The sequence below is a fragment of the Schistocerca gregaria genome, chromosome X, assembly GCF_023897955.1.
Source record: "Schistocerca gregaria isolate iqSchGreg1 chromosome X, iqSchGreg1.2, whole genome shotgun sequence".
Classification (NCBI taxonomy): domain Eukaryota; kingdom Metazoa; phylum Arthropoda; class Insecta; order Orthoptera; family Acrididae; genus Schistocerca; species Schistocerca gregaria.
The window spans coordinates 677,165,347-677,191,612 of record NC_064931.1 but is presented as its reverse complement, the minus strand read 5'-3'; positions in this window follow the sequence as shown (position 1 = coordinate 677,191,612).

Here is a 26,266-nt window from a genome sequence, read left to right as displayed (position 1 = left end):
TATGTCTCAACTTTTGTAGTTGATACGTTATCTAGAATTTTCGTTAATTTATATTTAAAAAGCACCCACAGTGGCACAGCGCGAACGGTACACACACACAAAATGATCATTTTTTGTTGATGTCAAGCACTTTTAATTCAACAGCTGATATTTCGAAGTGTTTGTCTTTACTTCCTGCACTAAGGCATGTCTTGATTTCAACTTGTTACTTTTCTAGTAAAAAAAAGATGATCCTCTACCCGTTGAAGAAGTCCTGCAGTAAGAGTTTATGCTTTTACATGAGGTATTTATTATTTTTTTTTTTTTTTTGTTTCGGCATCTCTAAACCAGCGCACAGTGACACAAATCTCCAGTTCAAATACTGTACCACGATGTCAAACTGCTGTATTTTATTTTTATTCATTGTAAGTTTGGATGACAGATCGTTTAGATGTGAAATGTCCATTGTTGTTTGTATCAACGGCTTTTATTCTTTGTGAAATCTAGTAAGTGTACCATTTTGAGTGTGAGAATCTATTTTCTGAGTGTTTATTGCAGAATTTTTTAAACTGCTGGAGATATTCTGTAGGAAGGGAAAATGTCTGGGTTTATCCTAAAAACGACCTACTTCTCCTGCCTATGGCGGAAGCTATTTGACCATGCGTGGTCCGAGATCCATCCGCTATCCTTCCATTAATCAGCGGTATCTTTCTTCTCTTCCCAGTCCTGGTTAGATGTAGGCCATGCCTAGCGGAACTCCAGCTATCGATGGTCTCAACTGGCACCACAGCAACATGCGAAAAGTCTGCTGCCGTCAGTGTCAATTCCAACCCCATATCAGTCTATCTCACAGCTCCATTTAGGCGTGCTCGGTCATGACGCCTACACAATTCGACAAAGTGTACATAGGTGCCACCATCTAGTAATGTGCCCCATCCATGACCAAACTCTTTCTGGACCATCTGTTAGCATTACATGGTCTTATTTTGTAAAATCCTTAATAAGGCCCTACATCCTTTCTCCTTTGACTTAGCTCTGCATTAGGTTTGAATACGCTGGTGGCCTCGTGCGCTGCCCCTAAGCTATCCTGCAACTGAGGGCCTACACCTCGCCTGTGGCTATTACCTATCAACAGACCTTATTTGTTTCTAACATTTTACGCTCTCCTAAGATTCTTGATCACGATTCGAGTGTGCTGCACATTTCCACTCCTATTCTTGCCCGGGACTCTTCTCTACTTACACATGGCAGTGGTTGATACCCGTTTTTAGTATTTAATAAGAAACTATTATATTGTTCTCTCTTTCTCCATTCCTTTCTATCAACTGCGAATTCCAGACCACCCTCCTCCTCTCTGTTCTCCTTGATCCTGATCTATTACTTCCTGGCTTCCTCAAACTGTGCCTTTAGGGCACGGAAATATCCTTCGTGCACCCCGATGTTTCTGCTGCTTCTCCTGTATACTCTGCAGTTTCAGAGGAGAGGCACTCTTCAGTTTTCCAAGTGCTTTCCTAACTACACCACCTTTCCCTCTATGAAAAAGTATCCTACACGTTCTACATAAAATCCCCCTACATGCTATCCTACAAATGCTCCAACACTTCTCACTCATTGTCAAAATATTTTAGGAATAAGAATTTACTGTCGGTATAACTTGAAAGAAAATATTAAGTATGTCAAGGGCGCGAGAAATGGTGTATATAAACAAGAACGACACTAACGTGTTTTATGCTGCTCATTTTTTCTAGTGAATCGGGGAACTACAGCTAGGACGCGTCTATCCAACCAAAAACTAGCCGAAAGCCGGGATGCGATAAAATATAAAGTAAACACATTTGTGGAACGACAGTTCTGATTATTTCAGTATTTAACAACCCGAAATGTGTTCAGGAATACAATTTAGAAACACTTTTATAGCGAAAGTTCACACTACTAGACTAGTAGCCATTTTAATAAATTTACAGTTTTAAGAAATCTTAAATAGATTAATCGATTTTTATAGGTAAAATTTCGGTCTAGGTCACTGCTATCTGTATTTCGAACAATATGAGTTGCTTTTAAGAATACGTGCTACAGAAACGCTAAATATTCACTTGTGCAACAATAACAGACATTGGAGCAAGCATGCAACGCAAATAATTTTAATTGTATGACTGTTTACCATTAAAAATCTATGATATTCCTGTGTGTTTCACTCTGTGGCCATATTGGAAGGCTTGTAGATGACGGTGTGATTCCATCAGAGATGGAAAACGACATCGAAGATCAGCTAATCGGAATGGATAGTATCTCGAAAACAGGATGTAAGATGAACATCAACAAAGTAAAACAATGGTAATGGAATGTAGTGCAATTATTTCAGGTGATACAGAGGGAATCATAGTAGGAAGTGAGGCACTAAAATGAGTAGACCAGTTTTACTGTTTTGCAGCAAAATAACTGACGACGGCAGAAGAACGAGGATAAAATTGTGAATAGAAATAAAAGTGCTATTTTGTCGAGAAGTAACATCTTGAGAACCGTGGCTGTAATACTATAAGGTTTATAATATAAATAGAAGCCAGCCACAAGTACGGTTTAACAAGGTTTATTCGATCAAACCATGACCGGTTTAGGATTTTTTACTAATCTATCTTCTGATAGTTGTTATACGTTTCGTTTTGTTTTCTTAATGGGGTCTCGTTTTGTATCCGTTACTGGTTTGCTGTACTAGGACAGGTGAAAGTTTTTTGTTCCCTATTTGGTAAAGTTTACCACAGAATTACACTCCTGGAAATTGAAATAAGAACACCGTGAATTCATTGTCCCAGGAAGGGGGTAACTTTATTGACAAATTCCTGTGGTCAGATACATCACATGATCACACTGACAGAACCACAGGCACATAAACACAGGCAACAGAGCATGCACAATGTCGGCACTAGTACAGTGTATATCCACCTTTTGCAGCAATGCAGGCTGCTATTCTCCCATGGAGACGATCGTAGAGATGCTGGATGTAGTCCTGTGGAACGGCTTGCCATGCCATTTCCACCTGGCGCCTCAGTTGGACCAGCGTTCGTGCTGGGTGTGCAGACCGCGTGAGACGACGCTTCATCCAGTCCCAAACATGCTCAATGGGGGACAGATCCGGAGATCTTGCTGGCCAGGGTAGTTGACTTACACCTTCTAGAGCACGTTGTGTGGCACGGGATACATGCGGACGTGCATTGTCCTGTTGGAACAGCAAGTTCCCTTGCCGGTCTAGGAATGGTAGAACGATAGGTTCGATGACGGTTTGGATGTACCGTGCACTATTCAGTGTCCCCTCGACGATCACCAGAGGTGTACGGCCAGTGTAGGAGATCGCTCCCCACACCATGATGCCAGGTGTTGGCCCTGTGTGCCTCGGTCGTATGCAGTCTTGATTGTGGCCCTCACCTTCACGGCGCCAAACACGCATACGACCATCATTGGCACCAAGGCAGAAGCGACTCTTATCGCTGAAGACGACACGTCTCCATTCGTCCCTCCATTCACGCCTGTCGCGACACCACTGGAGGCGGGCTGCACGATGTTGGGGCGTGAGCGCAAGACGGCCTAACGGTGTGCGGGACCGTAGCCCAGCTTCATGGAGACGGTTGCGAATGGTCCTCGCCGATACCCCAGGAGCAACAGTGTCCCTAATTTGCTGGGAAGTGGCGGTGCGGTCCCCTACGGCACTGCATAGGATCCTACGGTCTTGGCGTGCATCCGTGCGTCGCTGCGGTCCGGTCCCAGGTCGACGGGCACGTGCACCTTCCGCCGACCACTGGCGACAACATTGATGTACTATGGAGACCTCACGCCCCACGTGTTGAGCAATTCGGCGGTACGTCCACCCAGCCTCCCGCGTGCCCACTATACGCCCTCGCTCAAAGTCCGTCAACTGCACATACGGTTCACGTCCACGCTGCCGCGGCATGCTACCAGTGTTAAAGACTGCGATGGAGCTCCGTATGCCACGGCAAACTGGCTGACACTGATGGCGGCGGTGCACAAATGCTGCGCAGCTAGCGCCATTCGACGGCCAACACCGCGGTTCCTGGTGTGTCCGCTGTGCCGTGCGTGTGATCATTGCTTGTACAGCCCTCTCGCAGTGTCCGGAGCAAGTATGGTGGGTCTGACACACCGGTGTCAATGTGTTCTTTTTTCCATTTCCAGGAGTGTATTTCTTATGACCTCTATCAAAGCAGTAACTAAAAGGTTTTAAAGTTGTTAAAACGTGAAATGCGATGAAAAATTACGAGCTGTATGTTTCTGTGTCGAAATATGGCCCTGTGTTTTTGTTGTGAATTTTGAAATTAACACGTTTGTGGGTGTGCACTATGTGAACGCTGTTCAGCTCGTTGAAATACATCTTACACCACACCAATCTCCTTTTAATGGTGGAACAGTTGCTAAAGATTTACAAAAGGAGGGTGATGTCCTAGGCAAAGATCTGAGCAAAGTACATAATAACATCAAAATCACTGTCGAACATGAAATAAGCAACTGCATAAACTTCCTGGACCTTGAAATACCCATCATAAATAATAAACATCATTCTGACTTATTTCGTAAGGCAAAAACCATGGATGTTACCATCACACATCATGTCACTCGACCCAGCATAAGATGGCTAACTTAAGGTCAATGGTTCATTGTATGCACAAAATCCCCCACAGCCCTAACGAACAGCAAAAGCAAATTAGCATAATTAAATCAGTTGCCAACAGTAATGGATATGATGTTTCAATAATAAATAAGCTCTCCCTGAAAATAAAAAAAAATGAATTGGCGACCGTAATTCTAGCGAACAAATATCTACAGCAACTGCGAAGGAAACAAAATCAACAAAGTATGCTGTCATGCCACATTTAGCCCACTTTCATATAAAATTTTCAACCTAGTCAAAGAGAAGCATGTTAAAGTCAGCTTTTCCGCCTATAACGTATTATAACGGAGAATTGTACACACACTTCATCACATTAATATCCCCCCCAAAAAGATCAGTAATCTATAAATTGAACTGTAATAACTGTCCCAAATTCTGCATTGGCCAAACAGGCTGATCATTTGAAACAAGATTTCAGAAACATGTGTATGCCCTATGATTCATCAACTTAAGCAAGCAGCCTTTTCCACCGAATTTGTAGAAAATAATCACAAAGTAGACATTACAGAAAACAACCTCCACATCATACACCCAACAGATAAGGGTGGCACAATGAATCTTCTGGAGGAGACTGAAATTCATATATATAAGAACTTTTCCTGACCTCACCCTGAATGAAGAACAGTCTTCCAACAGCTCGTTCCAAAATAATTTCCGAGAGGTCCCTCATCGTGTAAGCGAATGTTCAAGTCGGCCATAATACTCTGAAAATTATACCTTTGCTGCTAAAGTGATTTCTAAATGATATCATAGTCTGATGTAATAAAATATTCATTACTATTTATGATGTAAAATCAAACCATAGATTCAGTGTTCAGACCAAACTTAGCTTTATCACTATAATAGAAAACGTATCTTATTGTGCTTACGTACTGAACACATTGTTTGGCGTTGTCTATATGCAACCTTTATATGTGTAATCCTAACCATTCAGCATATTAGAAACTATTGCAAATAATTTTACTTGTTTTTTTTTAAATTAATTGTATTGCACTAGCCAAGACATAGTTTACTAAGAGCGTACACTCTCACAACATCGGTTATTATTATTATTATCGTATGCATCAATTACAGTAATACACATTTAGCAAACCAAAGAAATATATATAAAAATGAACATGGGAAATTATATACAGTACACAAGTTTTAAAACGGCTCAGATTGCACTCGGATGTTGATGGACTCGATTAAGCGGAGTGCCTCGTGGGATGCTTGATAGAGCTTCTCAATGCCACCAGGGAATCGTCTGATTGGACATTCATTCACGATGTGGCTCATTGTTTGGGTATCACCACAGTCACACACACTGTACTTGAAAATCCCCACTTGTGCATGTTGTATTTGAAAATACAACAACATCGGTAACCTAACATCTTGAAGACTGTAAAATCTTTGAAAACATAATTTATGATGCTCCTATGAAGTTGGGTCACGTTTTGTAAATGTTTATCGAATGTTCGGCCATTAAACAGAGAATGATAGGGTGTGAGGTGTTTCTCAAGAAACTGAACAGCACTTGCATAGTGCACGGCCACAAATGTGTTAATTTCAAGATTCACAACGAAAACACAGGGCGATTTCGTCACGCAGAAACGTACAGCTCGTTGGTTTTCACCATGTTTCACGTTTTAATAAGTTTAAAACCTTTTCATAAATGCTTTGATGGTGATCATAAGAAGTAAATCTATCATAAACTTTCAATATAGGGAACAAAAAACTTTCTAAGTGTCCTACTGCAGCAAACCAATAATGGATACAAAACGAAGCCCCAGCAAGATAAGGAAACGAAACGTGTAACAACCATTTGAAGATAGATTTGTGAAAAATCCGAAACCGGACATGGTCTGCGCCAAATAAAGCTTGTTAAACCATGCTTGTGGCTGGTTGCAGTATCAATTTTAAGCCTTATAGGAATAAAAGCGTTTCTGAAAATGAGAAATTTATTAAGGATTAATGTAAATGTAAGTGTAAACAAGTCACTTTTAGAAGTATTTCTTTGGAGTGTCATCTTACGTAGAGGAGAAATGAGCAGGATTAACGTAGATACAAAAAGAGAACAGGAACGTTTGAAATGTGTTGCTACAGAAGAATACTGCAAATTATATTGGTAGATCGAATGACTGAAGAAAATGTACTGTATAGAATTTGGGAGAAGATAACGTTAAGGCACAACTTGACTAATAGAATGAATTATTGATGGGGTACATCCAAGAATGATTAGTTTAGTAATAGAGGGAATTCTTGGAGGATCAAAATTATTTAGGAAGTCAAAGGCTTCGCTATAGTAAACAGGTTCAAGTGGATTTAGATTGTAGTAGCCACGCAGATATTAAGAGACTTGCATAGGATGGAGTAGAATAACACCACTTTTCGGGCTGAAGACGATAACAACAACAATTTAGAGTTTATTTAATTGATACAATACCCGATGAAAAGTATCCGGATACCACCATATAAGACGGAATCGACCATAGGTGTCACGAGAGACGGACCCGCCACTATAAAAGGAGACGGGGAATATTGTGAGAAGTAACAGCAGAATTTGGCGTTCTGGAGAGGTCAGTGGCTTGGAGCGTGGACTCGTCATTGGATGTCATCTCATTAACAGACCCATCTGGGACATTTCAGTCTTTCTGAAGCTGTCCCGGTCAACTGCTGGTGACGTGATTGTGAAGTGGCAACGCGGAGGAACAACGGCAGCTAAACCAAGACCGTTGAAACCTCAAGTACTGACGGTCAGCGACCGTCGAACATTGCGGAGGGTGGTTGTAAAAAATTGCATGAAATAAACGGAAGGAATCGCTCGTGAGTTCCGACGTGCTACCAGCAATCCAGTTAGCATAAGGACTGTGTGTAGGAATTGAACAGAATGGAGCAGAATGGTCGAGAAACTAATCATGAGCCACACGCTTGAAGTGGTGTAAGAAGCGACATCATTGGACAGTGGATGACTCTAAGCAAGTGGTTGTCCGCCCCCGGTAGCTCAATGGTCAGCATGACGGATTGTCAATCCACTGGGCTCGGGTTCGATCCGCCGCTGGGTCGAGGAATTTTCTCCGCCCAGGGACTGGGTGTTGTGTTGTCCTCATCATCATCCTATCATCCTCATTGACTGCAGGTCGCCGAAGTGGCGTCAGATTCAAAGACCGGCACGCGGCGAACGGTCTGCCTGACGGGGGGCCCTAGCCATACGATTAAATAAATAAATAAAGCAAGTGGTTTGGAGTGATGAATCACGCTATACCCTGTGGCATATCGTTGAAGGGTTTGGGTTTGACGAATTCCTGGAGAACGTTAACTGCTATCATGTGTAGTGCAAACAGTGAGGTATGGTGGAGGTTGTGTCACGGTTTGGGGAAGTCTTTCATAGTTACATTGTGGTCTCCATAATGCACTTAACAAACCGTTAAATGCGAAAAGATATGAACAAACGTTGCAGCATTGTGTAGTGCCTATAGTAGAGGAACAGTTCGAAGACGATAATTGCATCAGCACGACACTGCACGCTGTCGTAAAGCTTCATCTGTGAGGCAATGTTTTGTGGGTAATACCATTCCTCAAATGGACTGGCTTACCCACAGTACCGACCTGAACCCAGTGGAGCGCTTTTGGTACGAGTTATTACGTCGACTTCTCTCCACACCCCAGCGTCCCCTATCACTACCTTTTGTGGTTTCGACTGTTCCTCAAGAACGGGTCGGCATTCCTCCACAGACGTTCAGACACCTCAGTTAACTACCTCAGCAGAGTAGAAGCCGTCATATAGACTGAGGTGCAAAAGTCATGGGATAGCGATATGCACCTATACAGGTGACGGTATTATCGCGTACACAAGGTATGAAAGAACAGAGCATTGGTGGAACTTTCATTTTTCGACCTGATTATGCTCACACAACGGGAATTAACAGACCTTGAAAGCGTAATGGTAGTTGGAGCTAGATGCATCGGACATTCCATTCCAGAAATCGTGAAAAAAGCATTCTGTCATCAAGCCACATGTGGCTCACCGGGACCATCCGACCGCCGTGTCATCCTTAGCTGAGGATGCGGATAGGAGGGGCATGTGGTCAGCACACCGCTCTCGCAGTCGTTATGATGGTTTTCTTTGACCGGAGCCGCTACTATCCGGTCGAGTAGCTCCTCAATTGACATCACGAGGCTGAGTGCACCCCAAAAAATGGCAACAGCGCATGGTGGCCCAGATGGTTACCCATCCAAGTGCGGGCAACGCCCGACAGCGCTTAACTTCCGTAATCTCACAGGAACCGGAGTATCCACTGCTGCAACGCCGTTGCCTCGGAAATCGTAGGACAATGCAATATTTCGAGGTCCACAGTGTCAAGAGTGTGCTGCCAATTCCAAATTTCAGACATTACCTCTCAGCAAAGACAACCCAGTGGACGAAGGCCTTCACTTAACGACTGAGAGCAGCGGCGTTTTCGTAGAGTTGTCAGTGCTAACAGACAAGTAACACTGCGTGTCATGACCGCAGAAACCAATATGGGACATACGACTAACGTATACGTTAGGATAAAGCGGTGAAATTTGGCGTCAGTGCGCTATGACAGCAGACAGCTGACGCGACTGCCTTTGCTAACAGCACGACATCACTTCAAGCACCTGTGCTCGTGATCATGTCGGTTGGACCCTAGAAGACTGGAAAACTGTGGCCTGGTCAGATGAATCCCGTTTTCAGTTGGTAAGAGCTGATGGTAAAGTTCGCGAGTGTTGCAGATCCCACGAACCCATGGTCCCAAGTTGTGAACGAGGCACTGCGAAAGCTGGTGGTGTGGGCTGTGTTTATATGGAATAGACTGGGTCCTCTAGTCCAACTGAAACGATCATTGACTGGAAATGATTATGTTTGGCTACCTGGAGACGATTTTGCAGCTATTCACGGACTTCACGTTCCCAAGCAACTACGGAATTTTTATGGATGACAATACGCCATGTTAGAACATTCTGGATAATTCGAGCGAATGATTTGGCCATCCAGATCGCCCGACATGAATCCCATAGAATATTTATGGGACGTAACAGAGACGTCAGTTCGTGCACAAAATCCTGCACCGGCAACACTTTCGGAATTATAGACGGCTCAATATTTCAGCAGGGGACGTTAAACCACTTATGGAGTCCATGACAAGCCGAGTTGCTGCACTATGCCGGCTAAAAGGAGGTCCGATGTGATATTAAGAGGTTCGCTGTGACATTTGTCACCTCAGTGTAAGGCCTAGGGTCGACACGCCCACATTAATGTCCACTCCTTGGTGTACTGATACTTTTGATCACGTAGTGTACGTGTGGATTGCGAGTGGCGATCGACGAAAGAGAAAGCACGATCTGCTAGGACTGAACCAGATGTGAAAAGGCGAATAGGAGGAAGAGTCAATGCGCATAATTAACGGAGAACTTCGGTATTATATGGCAGCGTGTGAGAGAGAAACATCGTGTTATTAGTGTTCCTGTTGACTATAATAAGAAAGTGAAGAACGAAAAACAGTTTGTGGAGGGATTCCGATGAGATATTTTACTTCCGTGATTGATAATGTATGTGCACCGCTGGCTAGCTCCTAACATTGCTCCAGTTGAGCGACAGCGAGTGTCGGGCGGTCGGTACGGCAACAGCGCAGATGAGCCGCGTGCGGCGTGCGGCGTGTGGCGCCAGGCAGATGCGTGAGTCAGCGCCCCACTCACATTCCATTATTACCGCCCAATAACCGACTGACGCGGGACGGCTGAGCATTACCGCCTCGTCCTATTCTGAGAGGCTCCATTTCTGCCGACTGCGTTTGTCACAGGGTGTGACAAAATTAATTAAGAAAAATGACTCGGATGAAAACATACGTTGTTGTTCAGTCCAATGACTAGTTTGTTGCAGTTCGTCAAGCTAGTCAATCCTGTGCCAGCTTCTTCACCTCAGCGTAACTGCTGCAACATACATGCCTTTTAACATGCTTACTACATTCTAGCCTTAGCATCCTTTGCAGCTTTTACCCTCCTTCCGTGACCAAACTGACGAGTCCTTGATAGTTCAGGATGTGTCCCATCAACCGATCCCTTCTGTAAGTCAAATTACGCCATAAATTTCTTTTTCCCCTAGTTCGACTCAAAAACTTTAATTTATATTCGATGTTAAGAAATTTATTACTATTATTATTGTTATTTTTAGAACCGCTTTTCTTGCTATTGCAATTCTGCGTACTACGTCCTCTCTGCTTGAGCTGTCGTCAGTTGACTTGAGGCCCAAATAGCATACCCGATCAACTTCTGTTAGTGTGACATTTTCTAATTTAATTTTATCAGTTTCACGTTATTTAATTTAACTACAAAAATGAGTAAAAAACAGACTTCATCGCACAGTCATTTATTAAAAACATGCCTTGTTCCGGCCTCTAGGAGTATGCCATCTTCAGATAATGCACAATTGCACAATCCGGTTGACGATTATGACGCTTGGAACAGCTGTGATAACCCCTGTCGTTAGCCGGATGGTGAATTATCTGAAGATGACCCACTACTAGAGACCGAAACGTCTCTAGTAGTGGGTGATCTCCAGATAATGTACCATCGGGCTGACGACTGGGGTCATCACAGCTGTTCCAAGCGTCATAATCGTCACCCGGATTGTGCGATTGTGCATTATCTTAAGATGGCGTACTTCTAGTCGTACTTTTAATAAATGACTGTGCGATTAAGACTATTTTTTACTAGTTTTACGTTACTGGCAGATTGCTGTTCTCAATAATGTTATCTGAAATTATAATTTAACTACATTCCATAACCTTGTGTCACTGTTATTTATGTTTATCCTATGACTTCTTTTCGAGACGCTATATGTTACGTTCAGCTGCTCTTCCATATCATTTGCTGTCTGACAGAATTACAGTGTCTTCGCAAACTGCAAAAGTTTTATTTTTTCTCTCTGAAGTTTAATTCTTTTTTGAAATATGTCCATGATTTCCTTTACAGGTTGCTCATTTCTGTAGGTTGAACAACATAGGCGATAGGCCACAACGCTGTCTGTCTCAGTCCCTTCTCAACAACAGCTTCCCTTTCATGTCCTTTGACTCTTATACATGCAGTCTCGTTTCTGTGTAACTTTTGGTGTCCTGTATTTTATCTCCACTACCTTGAAAATTTCAAAGAGTGTATTCCAGTCAACACTGTCAGAAACTTTAAATCTACAAGTGCTATAAATGTATATTAGCTTTCTTCGACTTCTCGCGAATTTGAGAAGAAGCAGTCCCTATCTCTCCATGAACTTCGACGCTACACAAGTTACTGCACTATACCACGCTAATATTTGGAGAATTTTACACTGAAATTCACGGTACGTGTACCCTTTTCGGTTTTTCTTTTCTTCTTAAAAAAATTCATATCATTAGTATTTTGCTAACCTCAACGTATTAAACTGGAGGTTCGGTAAGCGCCTACCTTTTTGGATTATGAATTACTACATTCTTCTTAAACTCTGAAGGTATGTCGCTGTCTCATATTTTTTCATACGAGGGTGAATAGTTGCGTCATGTCTAGCTCTCCCAAGGATCTCTGTAATTCTGAGGGAATGTAGTTTACTTCAGGGGTTTTGCTTCGACTTACGCCTTTCAGAGTTGTTCTCTTAGTATCATATCTCCCATCTTATCTTCAGTCACTTCCTCTTACGATAATGGGAGCAAAAAGAGCCGTTTGTTAGATCATTGTGAATGTTAGCTTACGAGATGCCCCTCACTTTATTCGTTGTTATCATCGTTACGGTTTACTCGTTACACACAAGAAGCGATCCATGATGTGATGTGTACAGAAATGAACGTTATCTAGAGGTGGAATATAAATAAGATCATACGTACAGGTCGGACAGGATGAATACACTGCGAAGCCGTTGCAGTCGCGTCACTTGAACATTATAGGAACTAAAAGTCTGCAGACATGCATTTCATGTACGGTAGAGCTGTAGACAATGTATCGTGGAGCTGCATATCCATACCGGCAAAAATACCCTGACTGAGCACACGTGGAACGTGCTACATATACAAGTATCCCTCATCCTCTCCGAGAACAGAGGAGCTTCGCACGTGGCGGGGAAGCAGAAAAGCCTGCTCGACTTCTCGCGAATTTGAGAAGAAGCAGTCCCTATCTCTCCATGAACTTCGACGCTACACAAGTTACTGCATTATACAACGCTCATATTTAGAGAATTTTACAATGCAGTTCACTGTACCTGTGCCAGATTCAATTAGTTCAATGTCCCAGTGAAAGTGACTTTGGTCCAAGAGAGATTTAATGTCAGTGCATGTTACAACAGGTAGCACTCAATCATCAGTTTACAAGTAACATTTCGTTTACAGACGAAACTGGGTTCACACACGATGGTACTTTTAATTTCCGTAATACGTTTTTGGAGTAACGTACCGGCGAACTCGCATGATGCACATGAGTGAGATCAGCAACGATTCTCATCGAATATGTGGTTAGGACAATCTTTTTGTGTCATACATTCTTACTAGAAAAGTTAATGAATGGAAGTACCTTCTGCGTCGATATCTTCCAGGATTGCTTGAGAGTGCTACCCTTGCTTAACGTTGGAGAATGTGGCACATGCATAATGGGCACATTTTGTTGCTGACGTATGGTAACATCTAACACATCAGTATGATTTAAGATAGATACGTGACGCAGGATCAAGATCATACGAGAGCTATTCGGAAAGTAAGGTACGGTAGGTCGTGAAATGGAAACCACAGTGAAAATCAAAACTGTTTTGTTTGAAACTGTTAGCTACACCTTCCAACTACTTCTCTACACTGTCGCCGCTCAGACTTAGACATCTGTCGTAGCGTTGTACCAATTTCTCAATTCCCTCGTTATAGAAGACAGCCGCCAGTGCTTTTCGACAATTCTCTACTCTTTACTGCAGCTCGTTGTCTGTGTCAAAATATTGTCTTCATAGCCAGCGGTTCATTTGAGCAAAGATGAACCTCAATGGTAGCCAATTACGGGCTGTACTGCGGGTGATCAAACACTTCCCATCGAAAAAGTTGCGGAGACTGAGGCTGAGAATTGTCGTGTAGAACGAATCGTATGACAGTTATGTTATGTGGATTGCATAGCTCCAGGCGAAATCTTTCGCCAGGCCCTCAAACTTGGCAGGAGACGCTAATTTCTAGCCATATTTACGTTCTCACTGTCAGCTCAGAACTGAAAAGAGCGACATGATGCGATCGACTGTCGTACTAGAGACAGTGCCCAACGCATCTGTGGAGAGCTTCATCAGATTTTCACTGTATTTTCCATTTCACAACCGATAGTTCCTTACGTTCTGAATAATAATGATCTCAATCCTCTGCTTTTTCTACCCGTAGTCATCTCACAAGTGAAGTGTACAGCACTTCCTTTGGTACGATTGAAGAATTTGAGCAGCGAATTAAACAGTCTTATAAAAGTTCGCTATATGATCCGGTGGTGTTTGAAAGCATTCGTTACTCACTGCAGAGACGAGTACCGTATTGCGTCTAAATGCACGGACGACCAGTAGAAAACCTACTTTTCCATGTACGACTGTACAATACTCTACTATTTCACTATGCAGTCAGTGGTGGCTCGTAACCACGCATTCCCATCCACATCTCAAACAGATCGTTTGTATACCCATATTTAGTGCCGCGAAGTTTAAAAAAATCTTTAATTCACAAATACGGAAAAAACGTCACGAGGAACTTCAAATCGGAGCAAGTCGATTAATGGAGCGTTTTTGCTCCTATGGTCGTATACTTTTACCCATGTCAGTTTTCGCTTTTGGTTACCATTCAAAATGTATATTTGCTTTTACGAGGTAGACTTTACATGCTGTGAGTATTAGTATTTCGAGGAGCCCCGGAGAGGGTCAAGTAAGTATAAATAAGAGCAACACGCGAGTAGCAGATGAAGATTTCAGTTGATATGAATGAAAAAAGTCACGGTAAATCTCCTGTAACAAACTTTACATACATTGAAGACGGGACCTATTCACAGCAATAAACATTCAGGAGAGAGGTTAGAGTTTAACTTCCCGTCGACAGTGTACCATTACGTGTGTACCACCTAGAGATGGTAATGAGCAGAGATCAATTTGCTTGCTTGACTGGGTGAGAGTCGGCGGAACGAGGATGTCATGCGGCCAGGTGCAGAGACAAGGAATGATTGGCCGGAGATTATTTGAGGTAACGTTTATTGAATAAACAGTATTCTACATCCTTCTCTGTTGTCTGGATCAATTACACACGTTAGAGTAGAACCCTTGTTATTAAATCATTCATTTAACTTCGATTTTGTATTTCTGTATATTTTATTAACTCGAAATTCTAGCCTAATGAAGGATCACAGCTACAGGTTATTATTTGCAGCGAATTAGCTGTGGGTCATAAAGCAGATGTGTGCATCTCGACCCTACGACTACACTGGGCTATTCTTTTTAAACAGAGCAATGCGTAGCCCCAGTATCTAAAATACGAATAACCACTGGTAAAGACGCAACTAAGCTGCTCGACCCTGCCACTACACTGAGCTATTCTTTTTAAACAGAGCCATGCGTAGCCTAAGTATGTAAAGTATGAATAACAACAGGTAAAGACGCAACTAGGTTGACCGTATTGGATGCTGTTTAGAAGAGCAACTCAGCAGCAGAAAACCGGTAAGTCCGTCCGAGATATGAATTTAATCCCTTCAGAATTACAACTTTACGATATTCTGTGATCCAGGGTCCAAGACCATTGCATGACAGGCACCTTGTGTGGGGGCTGTCAGCATATGATATTTCAGCAGTTGCAGGACTGAGGATCGGTAGCAAAAGTGAATTCTCATTACAATTTTAAAGCAACTTTACTGCATTTGATAAGGGTATTTTTGACTGTATTTGAATGTCGCAGGCCTTCTTCCCATTTATTTGAGATGTCATCTCTTGGATAAACACTCTTCTACATCATTCTCTGTTGTCTACATCAATTACAGACGCTGGTATAGAACCCTTGTTATTAAATTACTAATTTAATTTTTATTTTATATTTCTGTGTATTTTATTAACTAGCATTTCTAGCCAATGCAGATACTGTTTGACCGTAGTATTACAGTTACAGATTATTATTTGCAGCGAATTAGCTGTGGGACATGAACATTCACGTGCGTGGCTCGACCCTACGACTAATTCGAGCTATTCTTTTTAAATAGGAGCGTGTATAACTCTAGTACCTAAAGCAAGAGTGACCACAGGTAAAGACGCACCCTACGTAGTACTACACTACTGGCCATTAAAATTGCTACACCAAGAAGAAATGCAGACGACAAACGGGTATTCATTGGACAAATATATTATACTAGAACTGACATGTCATTACATTTTAACGCAATTTGGATGCATACATCCTGAGAAATCAGTCCCCAGAACAACCACCTCTGGCCGGAATAACGGCCTTGATACGCCTGGGCATTGAGTCAAACAGAGCTTGGATGGCGTGCACAGGTACAGCTGCCCATGCAGCTTCAAAATGATACCACAGTTCATCAAGAGTAGTGACTGGCGTATTGTGACGAGCCAGTTGCTCGGCCACCGTTGACCAGACGTTTTCAATTGGTGAGAGATCTGGAGAATTTGCTGGCCAGCGCAGCAGCCGAACATTAACTGTATCCAGAAAGGCCCGTACAGGACCTGCAACATGCGGTGGTGCATTATCCTGCTGAAATGTAGGGCTCGGCAGGGATCGAATAAAGGGTAGAGCCACGGGTCGTAACACATCTGAAATGTAACGCCTACTGTTCAAAGTGCCGTCAGTGCGAACAAGAGGTGACCGAGACGTGTAACCAATGGCACCCCATACCATCGCGCCGGGTGATACGCCAGTATGGCGATGACGAATACACGCTCCCAAAGTGCGTTCACCGCGATATCGCCAAACACGGATGCGACCATCATGATGCTGTAAACAGAACCTGGATTCATCCGAAAAAATGACTTTTTGCCATTCGTGCACTCAGGTTCGTCATTGAGTACGCCATCGCAGGTGCTCCTGTCTGTGATGCAGCGTCAAGAGTAACCGCAGCCATGGTCTCCGAGCCGATAGTCCATGCTGCTGAAAACGTCGTCGAACTGTTCGTGCAGATGGTTGTTGTCTTGCAAACGTCCCCATCTGTTGACTCAGGGTTCGAGACGTGGCTGCACGATCCGTTAGAGCCATGCGGATAAGATGCCTGTCATCTCGACTACTAGTGATATGAGGCCGTTGGGATCCAGCACGGCGTTCCGTAATACCCTCTTGAACCCACCGATTCCATATTCTACTAACAGTCATTGGATCTCGACCAACGCCAGTAGCACTGTCGCGATACGATAAACCGCAATCGCGATAGGCTACAATCCGACCTGTATCAAAGTCGGAAGCGTGATGGTAGGCATTTCTCCTCCTTACAGGAGGCATCACAACAACATTTCACCAGGCAACGGCGGTCAACTGCTGTTTGTGTATGAGAAATCGGTTGGAAACTTTCCTCATGTCAGCACATTGTAGGTGTCGCCACCTGCGCCAACCTTGTGTGAATGCTCTGAAAAGCTAATCATTTGCATATCACAGCATCTTCTTCCTGTCGGTTAAGTTTCGCCTCTGTAGCACGTCATCTTCGTGGGGTAGCATTTTAATGGCCAGTGGTGTATTTAGAAGGGTAATTCAGCAGCATGAACGAGTTAGGTATGATCACAACAGTGAAGTCATTAGAAGTGAACATTCTGGGTAGTACACTGGATTCTGAACTGGGAGAACTACAGATCAAGACTCCATCCTGTCGTACAAGTTTAAGTGTTCTCTATTGTCATCCAGCAATATTAGCTGAGAGCTGTGATATTTCCTTTGCGAACGCTACCTTATATTCCATTTTAAGATATTACTAATGACGATGATGTTGGTGGGACCTAAAGTTAACTTTTTTCCTTCGCAGTTGTTGAAGAAAAACGAACTTTTATGGACGTAAAAAGTAATAATTATTCACATTGCTCTCATACTACCTGTTGCTGCATTTATGAGTGAGTAACACTGGTTCACAAATATTGTAGTAAAAATGTAAGTAACCATTTCCTAACAGGTCCTCGTTCTTACCACATTCTGAGAAAGTTCCCTTGACGTCAAAATCATAAACAAAAAATTAATATCGTTTTATTAGGAGTGGAAAGACTCGTTGCTGCGTGATGTTAATCTTTATTTCTTCCCTTCCACTTCAGATCTGTTTTGGCTAAATTGTCATTATCGAGTGACACTGAAGAGCCACAGAAATGAGCACACCTGCCTAATGTCGTGTAGGGCCCCCTCGAGCCCGCAGAAGAGCCGCAGCACGAGTTGGCATGGATGCGAATAACGTCTGAAGTAGTGTTGGATGGAACTGACACCATGAATCCTGCAGGCCTGTCCATAAATCCGTAAGAGTACGAGGGGGTGGAGATGTCTTCTGAACAGCACGTTGCAAGGCATCCCAGATATGCTCAACAACGTTCATGTCTGCGCAGTTTGGTGGCCAGCGTAAGTGTTTAAACTCATAAAAGTGTTCCTGGAGCTACCTTGTAGCAATTCTGGACATGTGGGGTGTCGCGTTGTCCTGCTGCAATTGCCCAAGTCCGTCGGGATGCACAATGGACATGAATGGATGCAGGTTATCAGACGGGATGCTTAAGTACGTGTCACCTGTCAGAGTCGTATCTAGACGTATCAGCCGTCCCATATTACTCTAACTGCACACACTCCACACCATTACAGTGCCTGCACCAGCTTGAACAGCCCCTGCTGACATGTACGGTCCATGGATTCATGAGATTGTCTCCATACCCGTACACGTCCATCCGCTCAATACCATTTAAAACGAGACCCGTCCTACCAGGCAACACGTTCCCAGTCATCGACAGCCCAATGTCAGTGTTGACGGGCCCAGGCGAGGCGTAAAGCTTTGTGTCATTGAGTCATCAAGGGTACACGGGTGGGCCTTCGAATTTGAAAGCCGATATCGACGATGTTTCGTTGAAGGATTCGCACGCTGACGGTTCTGTGGGTTGCACTTCTGTCGCGTTGAACGATTCTCTGCAGTTGTCATTGGTCCCGTTCTTGCAGAACCTTTTTCCGGCCGCAGCAATGTCGGAGATTTGATGTTTCACCGGATTCCTGATATTCACGGTAAACTCGTGAAATGGTAATACGGGAAAATCCCCACTTCATCGCTTCCTCGGAGATGTAGCCGACTATAACATCAAGTTCAAACTGACGTAAATCTTGATAATCTGCCATTGTAGCAGCAGTTACCGATCTAACAACTGCGTCAGACACTCGTTGTCTTATACATATCCCTGAATTTGAATACGCATTCTTGTATCAGTGTCTTTGGCGCTTCGATGTATACCGTCTAGATGGACTTGCAAACAGATAACATCGTTGGCAGTTGCATTTTGTCTGTCATTCTGTATTTGCGGAATTAATGTGGTAATTAAGTCAGTGTATACAGAACGAAAGTTAAAATACACCTGCCAAAGATGTTATATGTGTGTCAGTTCGTCTAGATAATATGTACCGGTACGTCACTTGATACTGGCAGTTTTGCCGAAACAGATCTGTAGTGGAAGGGAAAAAATGAAAATAATATCACACAACAGCGAGTCTGGACACTCCTAATCAATATATCACTTGTTGACTTACCCTACACTGCAGGCCCTATCGTACATAAACAAATATCATTACACGCGAACGATTTCGTCTTTTCTCATCTCGCTCTCACTACTGTCCTTGGAAAAATACTACACTCCTGGAATTGGAAAAAAGAACACACTGACACCGGTGTGTCAGACCCACCATACTTGCTCCGGACGCTGTGAGAGGGCTGTACAAGCAATGATCACACGCACGACACAGCGGACACACCAGGAACCGCGGTGTGGCCGTTGAATGGCGCTAGCTGCGCAGCATTTGTGCACCGCCGCCGTCAGTGTCAGCCAGTTTGCCGTGGCATACGGAGCTCCATCGCAGTCTTTAACACTGGTAGCATGCCGCGACAGCGTGGACGTGAACCGTATGTGCAGTTGACGGACTTCGAGCGAGGGCGTATAGTGGGCATGCGGGAGGCCGGGTGGACGTACCGCCGAATTGCTCAACACGTGGGGCGTGAGGTCTCCACAGTACATCGATGTTGTCGCCAGTGGTCGGCGAAAGGTGAACGTGCCCGTCGACCTGGGACCGGACCGCAGCGACGCACGGATGCATGCCAAGACCGTAGGATCCTACGCAGTGCCGTAGGGGACCGCACCGCCACTTCCCAGCAAATTAGGGACACTGTTGCTCCTGGGGTATCGGCGAGGACCATTCGCAACCGTCTCCATGAAGCTGGGCTACGGTCCCGCACACCGTTAGGCCGTCTTCCGCTCACGCCCCAACATCGTGCAGCCCGCCTCCAGTGGTGTCGCGACAGGCGTGAATGGAGGGACGAATGGAGACGTGTCGTCTTCAGCGATGAGAGTCGCTTCTGCCTTGGTGCCAGTGATGGTCGTATGCGTGTTTGGCGCCGTGCAGGTGAGCGCCACAATCAAGACTGCATACGACCGAGGCACACAGGGCCAACACCTGGCATCATGGTGTGGGGAGCGATCTCCTACACTGGCCGTACACCTCTGGTGATCGTCGAGGGGACACTGAATAGTGCACGGTACATCCAAACCGTCATCGAACCCATCGTTCTACCATTCCTAGGCCGGTAAGGGAACTTGCTGTTCCAACAGGACAATGCACGTCCGCATGTATCCTGTGCCACCCAACGTGCTCTAGAAGGTGTAAGTCAACTACCCTGGCCAGCAAGATCTCCGGATCTGTCCCCCATTGAGCATGTTTGGGACTGGATGAAGCGTCGTCTCACGCGGTCTGCACGTCCAGCACGAACGCTGGTCCAACTGAGGCGCCAGGTGGAAATGGCATGGCAAGCCGTTCCACAGGACTACATCCAGCATCTCTACGATCGTCTCCATGGCAGAATAGCAGCCTGCATTGCTGCGAAAGGTGGATATATACTGTACTAGTGCCGACATTGTGCATGCTCTGTTGCCTGTGTCTATGTGCCTGTGGTTCTGTCAGTGTGATCATGTGATGTATCTGACCCCAGGAATGTGTCAATAAAGTTTCCCCTTCCTGGGACAATGAATTCACGGTGTTCTTATTTCAATTTCCAGGAGTGTAAAATACCTTTAGACTATCAAGACTATAGTCTAACAAACTGCGCTGTGATAGGGTTAAATATAAATTCTAATTCAAAGACGATCTTCTATTATAGGTGTCCAGGTGTCGTATACACTTCTCTTACGTCAGTCATCACGTGATTTAGATTGGCACAAATACAGCTAATGTTTCTGTTAACGAGTCACCGCAGTTGACAATAGTATCTTCAAGGATTATATTTTTGTTCCACTGTCGTATGTCTGTTAGTGTTATAAACATTTTATAGAATTAGTCTGGGACTGGTATTATCACCCAAGGCTTCCATACAAACCTGTCTCTTCATCGGGCTTTCCGTACGGAGAGCAGTGAGTTCACTTCGTAGTGTGATGTGATCACTGTTGCATAAAACCGCATTGTGATGTAGTGGGAGTGTTACTTGTTTCGATTCCTGGTGGCCTCTTTGCATTTTTGCGTCATGGAGAAGTTTAGGATTACAATCCACGTAGCTTCATAAGGCCGAGTGAGAAGCTATTTCAGTAAACAAAGAAAGAAGCCGTCGCGGTGGCGTCAATTCGAAAGGCTTACACTGGATCGGTAGCCACACATTTATTCAGTTACCATGAAATAGGAATTTATGTGAAAGCTGGAAGGAAAACCACCCTGACAAATCATACTACCGTTTCCAGGAGGGAAAGCGTGGTCCGAAAATGCATGTTTTGAGCACCGTGGGGCTTCGAAGTTCGAGACTGGCTAGGATGTGTTGGTGTGCAAGTATTTCAGATCTTGTGAGGAAACAAAAGGAGCAACACATCGTGTAAAAAGAGCTATAACCTTTAGCTTTCTTCTTTAATATATACCGAACGTGGACCTTTCAAAGTTACACGCACTTATTTGATGAAGCTCAGCTGTAAAGTCATTATTTCTGTTGCTACTTGAACTGGGACAATAACGACTCCTCTAGTACTACAGAATAGCGTAGACAACATTCTTGGTGTAACATAACAGAAAATAACGAAATATGGGTCGTGGCAATATTAGCAGCCATGGAACAGGCAGCTCCACCAGTCCATTGGGGTGGCCCCGGGCATTTGCCAGGAATGAGATACACCTATTTCGTGTTGCAGCCACCTTAGTTGATGAAACGGTAGTAGCACCACATCAAAGAGTGCAGGTAAAATATCTCTTAGCAAAGCGAGGTACGCAACTTATCGTTGTCTGTTGGACGAATGATACGCCACAATACCTGGTTACCAATTATTCTATTCCATACGTTAACATTGTACTTGTGTTGACGAGATCTAATCAAATGTGAACACGACTTTTCGTCTATCCGTATGCACAAACTGGTCAAGTTCACCATAATATCAAATGAGAAAATTGATTAATCGGCGAAGAGCACCAAGGTCGGTCCATGCCGTAAGGCTGCGGAACACTTTAAATGCACTGTTACACTAGCTAAGGTCAGCACATTGTAGGTGTCGTCACAGGTGCCAACCTTGTGTGAATGCTCTGAAAAGCTAATCATTTGCATATCACAGCATCTTCTTCCTGTCGGTTAAATTTAGCGTCTGTAGCACGTCATCTTCTTGGTGTAGTAATTTTAATGGCCCCACGGAGGTTCGAGGCCTCCCTCGGGCATGGGTTTGTTTGTTTGTCCTTAGCATAAATTAGCTTAAGTAGTGTGTAAGCTTAGGGACTGATGACTTTAGCAGTTAAGTCCCATAAAATTCCACAGACATTTGAACATTTTTTTAATGGCCAGTAGTGTACTTTTGAAATTACAGTCAGATCTGACACACTGACCAGTCTCTACATTTTTCGATATTGTAAAGTTTTGACTAGTGTAATATCTCACCCACGACGAAGGAATTATTGGCGGTCTCTGCCTCAGCTTCACAAAATGAAGAAAAGGTATGGTGATCTTCTTGCCGGAGATGGTCTGAAGCCATGAAAATGTTGTTTATGGCACGAGTAGTGGATTATGGTGAAAACTGTCAAGTGAGTGAGCAGTTGGGAAGTGTAGGAAGAATAAGCCAACACGCTGGGTTTGCAAACATGCCGATATTTTGATGCTTATTAGCCACATTTTTCCACAGTTGACAAATGAGGGAATTTCAGTTGGGCGTGGTCGCACGTCCGGCACTCCAAGGTAATTTTCATTAGACTGGAAGCACCAGTCTCCCTGGGTGCGGTGCCTGTGAATATTTACTTCCGCTGTCGCACGGGCTCTCTAAGCGTTGGCGCCAGGATAGTCACTCCTATAACTCACGTTTTGTGACTCTGCGTAGCCACCTTCCCTTTGCCTCGCGACTCGCGGCTGGTGTAATGCTGTTCCCAACCCAGCTGGTTTTCTTTTGTTTACAGACATACGGGTACCAGGCCACACAGTCATTTCATCTGTTTCGATAACTCAGCCATGCACATTTGTGATACATTTACCAGTATTAACACAGTTTTTACCCTTTGTTTACATTTTTCCCATTATCAAACACTCATCACCGAGGCAAGGCTGGAACCCGCGCTAGGCATCGGCGATACTCCGAATCGGCAGAATGCAATTAGTGCTAATGATGCCCGACGAACTTCTGAGATCAGCTATCGTTATCCACGTGTTAGCCTTCCCCACATTCTCCTTTTCATTAGGTAGCTCAGATTTAGCAGGAAACAGGTTCGAACGTTCGAAACCAGTGAAAGCAGAAATATAAATTGGGGAATCTGAGAATACTGGGAAGACGAGTAATTGGGTTAGATACTTCTACCTAGTGGCGAACAGCACCTCCTTTCGCCCCATCCACATCTTACAGAGAGATTAAACAAGGCACTGAAAGCACTGGAGAGCCATCTTGACTCATAACCACTCAGTCATCGCATGCAACTCTTGGGTGCTGGTGAGAGTTGGACCCGGGACATTTAAATCTCTCTCGATAGATTTTAGATGTGTTCCATACGGTTGAAGTCAGGTTTAGATTGGTACAAGGACACCCACTGTGTGTTCCATAAATTATCCTGACACTATATTAGCTAGTGATGATGAAGTGAGCTGTTGCGTTGAGCCGGCCGTTGTGGCCGAGCGGTTCTAGGCGCTTCAGTCCGGAATCGCGCTGCTGCTACGGTCGGAGGTTCGAATCCTGCCTCGGGCATGGATGTGTGTGATGTCCTTAGGTTAGTTAGGTTTAAGTAGTTCTAAGTCTAGGGGACTGATGACCTCAGATGTTAAGTCCCATAATGCTTATAGCCATTTGAACTACTTGTTACATTGATTTTCTTTACGTGTAGTCTCCTACGTGAAACAAATGGATGCACATGACGAACCATTGGTTCGTGTATCGCTGACAGGTAGCGGCAAATACTTTACGGGCCTAATAACGCCTCGTATAATGTTATCGACCACTTGCGTGAACCGTGCCCTGTTGACAAGAGTGATGCATCGTGTGGTTTTCGGCGAACTCACGTCCTGCCATCTGCGTGTAACAACGTGTGCCTCTACTCACGAGTGCGCGAGACGTTTTCCGAAGCTTAAAGCGTCAACTGGTGGGGTTGTTGCACATACGGTAACGTCTGCGTCCTGTTGTAACACCGAAAATGCCGGATACATGGCACCTGCTACCGATATATAACTTTTTTTTGAATTGTGCGTAAATATTTGTAATTTAAATGCTTTCTTTTAATAAGTAAGGACATTGCTTCACTGTATGTGTACATTTAGGTAGAAGTCTGTTGACGTTTAATTGTATTTATCTGTGTTTTACTGTGAAGCTTATAAGCTCTGGGGAAAAAGCTAAAGGAATTGTTATTTGCATCGACTAGCAACGATAATAGCAGTGCTTGTGAGTTGTAAAATCTTTTGGTAGGGGGTTGTTGCGCAGAGCGCACAGAGAGAGAGAGAGAGAGAGAGGGACGGGTTCCAGCGCTTGTAGTGTGCGGACGTGTAGTGTTAACGCTCTCGCAGTAGAGAGTACCATTTTCGGTGGCATCATGTACGCGCGCCGGCCAGATGTCTGGAGCAGGAGTGCGGACAGTGGACGGGCGGAAAAGGCTTTATTAATTACGATTCAACAACAGCAGCAGCTCCAGCAAAACAGTTTCCTCGTTGGCTCCGAGTTTTGTCGTATGCACAGCACTGAAGTAAAGCTGTTCATTGGTAGAAAGTAGTAACGGCTAACCCAGCAGCACAACTGAATGTGATTTGATTGATAGGATTTATTTAAATAATAATCAGTTAAACTAAAAAAAGAACCTGGCAACCCGTAGTAGACACGTCAGTGTTTAATAATACACGTTTTCCTTTCCCATGTACAGGATTTTGGATGTAAATTCATTAGTGTATCTTTTGGATTCATGATCAGTGGTACCCCTTCCTGTCCAGTGTTATTCGGGAGTGAATGCACAAAATAACTTTCATTTTCCAAATTATAGCCCTGTTCGGTTTAATTACTTTTATTTTTAGTAGACTTTCCACCAGAAGGGTCAGTTGTACACTTTCCTCTTACTTATCGGTATCACATCTTCAGGAAAGATAGCCTTATACATTTACAAAAAAATCCATTAGGCATACACGCGATCCACGGTCATATTTTATATCGCAAGCAGGATAGGCCGATTAGTAAAAGGGAGGTAACACTGTGACGTACGATGAGCAGAGAGTCAAAAGGTTCAAACAGCTCTGAGCACTATGGGACTTAACATCTGAGGTCATCAGTCCCCTAGAACTTACAACTACTTAAACCTAACTAACCTAAGGACATCACACAACACCCAGTCATCAAGAGGCAGAGAAAATCCCTGACCCCGACGGGAATCGAACCTGGGAACCCGAGCGTGGGAAGCGAGAACGCTACCGCACGACTACGAGATGCGGACAGCAGAGAGTCGTTTTGTGGGTCGGTGGTTTCTGTACCACACAGCGAGGAGGTGATTCCATATGGTAAGGTTGCTAACTAGTTGTTATTGGACAACCATAAACTGGAGAGTGATTTTCCATTGTCCCCCGTCTACTCGCTGTTGGGAGGTAATTCTTGCCGTGTCTGTGGCATTGGATAAGCCATACGTGCTCCCCCTCCCTCCCAAAAAAAAAAAAAATAAAAAAAAAAAAAAAAATTGTTTCGAATGGCTCTGACCACTATGAGACTTAACATCTGAGGTTATCAGTCCCCTAGACTTAGAAATACTTAAATCTAACTAACCTAAGGACATCACACACACCCATGCCCGAGGCTGGATTCGAACCTGCGACCGTAGCGGTCTCGCGGTTCCAGACTGTAGCGCGTAGAACAGCTCGGCGACCCCGGCCGGCTATATACATAGTAAAAAAGCTGAATACACAGTATTAATGTTGCACAACTGTATTTATTTAATAGTTCGTGATTTCAACGAGAGTTCATAGCTGTATAAAAATTATTGTTTTCCGAGGATA